Raw genomic sequence first — 3407 nt, 5'->3', positions numbered from 1 at the left:
TACTGTTATTTTACCGCTACCGGTCAAGTGGGGGTTAGATCTTGACGTTTTAGTTTAGTTTTCCGTGCTCACAGAATTTTGAAGGTTAGACAGCGTCAGATGAGTTTTCTATGTGATTAGCCATTTTGTAAGTTTGGAGGTATCCATCTGGAATTTCTGGAGTTTTCGATAATTAAAATCGTCCATTTGTGGGATTAATCTTCGGATATCTGTGTGATCTCCTGCCGAACTGGTTTATTTGGATTCTATATTGGCGTATCTCCTTAAGGAGGATTGATCGAGAGTTTTCTTCGCTGTGGCACGTGAAGTTTTTCTTCATAAAGGTATGTTCGTCGTACGTTGTTCGGCAAATTCCTTATTGTGTGTTATTTTCCCTCCATTACCAGCTATTGCCGTGAAATTCGCTGATTGGAAGCATTAGTTGAGAGCATCCTACGTTGATTGTGATAGAACCGAGGTTCTGGTTGTCTAATTGCATATTCGAGCTTGGAAAGATTTGGTGGATTCACGTTAGATTTGAATAGTTCCCCCCGAAGAACTGGGTATGTATAAAACCATCTTTTGTGATACAATGTTTGTCACTCATTCTTCCTTATATGGTGAGGATTAAGTTCTTACGTTCTTTCGTATCGACAGGGTCCTAGTGTAGGGAGACATCTCCTAGTGTAGGGAGGCATATCCTAGTGTAGGGAGACATATACTAGTGTAGGGAGACATATCGTAGTATAAAGAGGAAGTCCCTGAAATCATCGTGTAGGGAAGAAGTCCTATAAATCCTAGTATAGTCACAGTCCGAGTCGAGCCTTCTAGAACTACTCGTGAAATCCAGTCCAAGTGGAGCTGTTACAACAGAAACCTTGTAGAATTTCATAACGAAGAGACCATCTTCCCCATTCAGGAGCGGAGAGAGCACTCTCAGGACACGCAAGTGTATTATAGAAGTTGCATATCGTATTATATTGTTGCTTTCCTTAACGACAGCGGTTTATATTGTAAAACCTTAATGTATTGCTATTATTATCACATTCTATTGCTTGTGGAGTGAGATATAGATTAATTTAGTTAGAGCATGTCACTCTGGTGACGTTGATAATTCTGTGCAGTTAAATTGAACGTTAATTAGTGTTACTGGTACATTTGGGAGTTCTGAAGAACTTCGCGCTGCGCCTGAGCTCAAGCGACGCGATTTCGGTTGATTTTATAAAGGCCATCCCTTTTGAAGTATTACAATTATTATTAGACACCACACACCCTCCTTGGCGTTCAATACAACTATAGCCATACAAGTAGGCCCGTGTATTTTCTTTGCTGCCTGAATAAACCGTTCTTCAGTACAACTCTTTTGGTTGATTTGGGGTTGTTGCTGTTCCTAAGGGTATTTACTGGGGAAATAAATCTACCTGGCGCCCTACTTCTCTTTTGTCGGTTCCTTACATTGAACCCACCCCATCTTCACTGAGTGAGCCGTGGATACCCTCGCTTGGCAGCCCGGGTATTTCTTGCATTTCAGTGTGACGAAAGGTCTCAAATTGGCGCCCAACTTGGGGCCTACAATCAATAACTTCGTGACTTGTCGTGGTGATTATTTTAGTTTTGTTGCTTCTTCTTCTTTCAGATACAGTTCTTCCGCGTTGTGAGGTTAGGTATAGTAATTTTGTTGAGTATCGATTTAAGTATGGAGGGCCGCATGGATGTAGGTCGTCTTGATAAAGATGAGTTAGGGTATGAGTTGGCAATTAGAGGCGTAGATGATGTAACTACGGTTGTCGAGATGAGGAAAAGTCTTCGGGGCTATTTAAGGTTAGAACGATCGGGAATTGAAACCAAATACCCACCGTATCCATTTAAGTTCGCCGATGACTCGGGAGTAATCGGAGGTACGATATCGGTCCTTCAAAGAGAGGTATCAGAATTTTCGGGTGATGAGAGGAGTTCATCTTTCTCAAGCTGTCTTCTCGTTTGGTGCATTTATTTAAGCGGGCTGAACGTTCTCAAGCACTCTCTGAGACGGAACAAGTTCTCAGGTCAGGATATTTGGCGCAGATTATTGGGCTAGAGTCGGAGTTACGTGCGCGCGCGAGGAAATATCGAAGATTTTCGTTGCAGGCACAAACCCCTTTGGAGTTGAGCACTTTGATGGCCTCGGTTGATGCATCGGATTCAGCTTCGGAATCTGGGTCGGATGTTGATATAGATAGTGACATCGCTCACCAATCCGCGGCTCCGGTTGCCGTCCATAATTGTAGGGCCCCTTCTGTATCGGTGGCTAAGTGGAGTATCACTAAATTCAGTGGGAATAATGATAGGTGCTCTCTGAGCTCCTTCCTATAAAATGTGGAGGAATTGTGCATTTCACGGAACGTTACTGAAGAGCAGTTGTTTTCGTCTGCTAGCGATCTTTTTGAAGGTAAGGCTCTTATCTGGTTCAGATCGGTTCGGGCCACCGTATCAACCTGGTCTCAATTAGTGGAGGAATTACGGAAACAGTTTTTACCCCCCCAATTATAACGAGAAACTTTTCGATGAAATTAAGCGCCGAACTCAAGGTCCTGACGAGAACATAGGTTTGTACCTTGCCATGATGGATAACCTGTTCAAGCGCCTCACTGTCCCTGTTAATGACGATGTCCGACTGAAGATCCTTCTCCGTAATCTTTCCCCTTGCTATCAGAGTCACATAGGTTTGACCAACATAACCTCAATCTCGCAACTTCTGGATATCGGAAGACAACTGGAGGCTCGCAAAGAGTCAATTGAATCATATGTCCCCCCTCCACGAAATAGAAGCTCTTTGGTAGAGCCAGATCTGGCTTACGTATATGCCGAAACCCCCTCCTCCTCTTCTCCTCAGGTGAATGCAGTTTTGACCTGTTGGAATTGCCGGCAGCCTGGTCATGCCGCTAGGGACTGCCGCTCGGCGAGGAAGAAGTATTGCTTCCGCTGCGGTCGTCCAGATTTCACTGTTCGGACTTGTCCGGGGTGTAAGCCGTCGGAAAACTGATGGGGAAGACCTCTCATGGCAGTACGTGTGCCTTCCCTCAATCGACTGCCAGTGTTCGTTTGCCTCGACGTCAGAAAGCCATCCTAGATTATGTGTTGGCGCATGCGCATAATGATGAACGTCCATATTTGTCTGTTTCGGTTCTTGATGTTGAATTCTTAGGTTTATTAGATTCGGGTGCTTCGAGCACGATTATAGGAGGTCCAGGATGGGATATATTGAAAAAGTTGAAGCTTAAGATCAATTCTGATAATGTTGCTTCTTGTAGGGTCGCTAATGGTCAAAGTTGTCCAAGTATCGGTTCGGTTGATCTGCCAATTAAGCTTGAGAATCGGGTTAGGATGATTTCAGCCTTGGTGGTTCCAGATTTGCCGCACACCTTGATTTTGGGCGTTGATTTCTGGAG

The 3407-nt window shown here is 44.2% G+C and overlaps 1 pseudogene; it reads left to right on the top strand.

Moving 5' to 3' along the window:
* The first annotated feature begins 1675 nt into the window (after positions 1–1675).
* LOC123322283 lies at positions 1676–3001 on the top strand (annotated as a pseudogene).
* The last annotated feature ends 406 nt before the right edge of the window (positions 3002–3407 follow it).

The sequence above is a fragment of the Coccinella septempunctata genome, chromosome X (assembly GCF_907165205.1).
Source record: "Coccinella septempunctata chromosome X, icCocSept1.1, whole genome shotgun sequence".
NCBI classification, from domain to species: domain Eukaryota; kingdom Metazoa; phylum Arthropoda; class Insecta; order Coleoptera; family Coccinellidae; genus Coccinella; species Coccinella septempunctata.
Note: the sequence above shows the minus strand (reverse complement) of the source record. Positions and strands in the feature narration are given on the sequence as shown.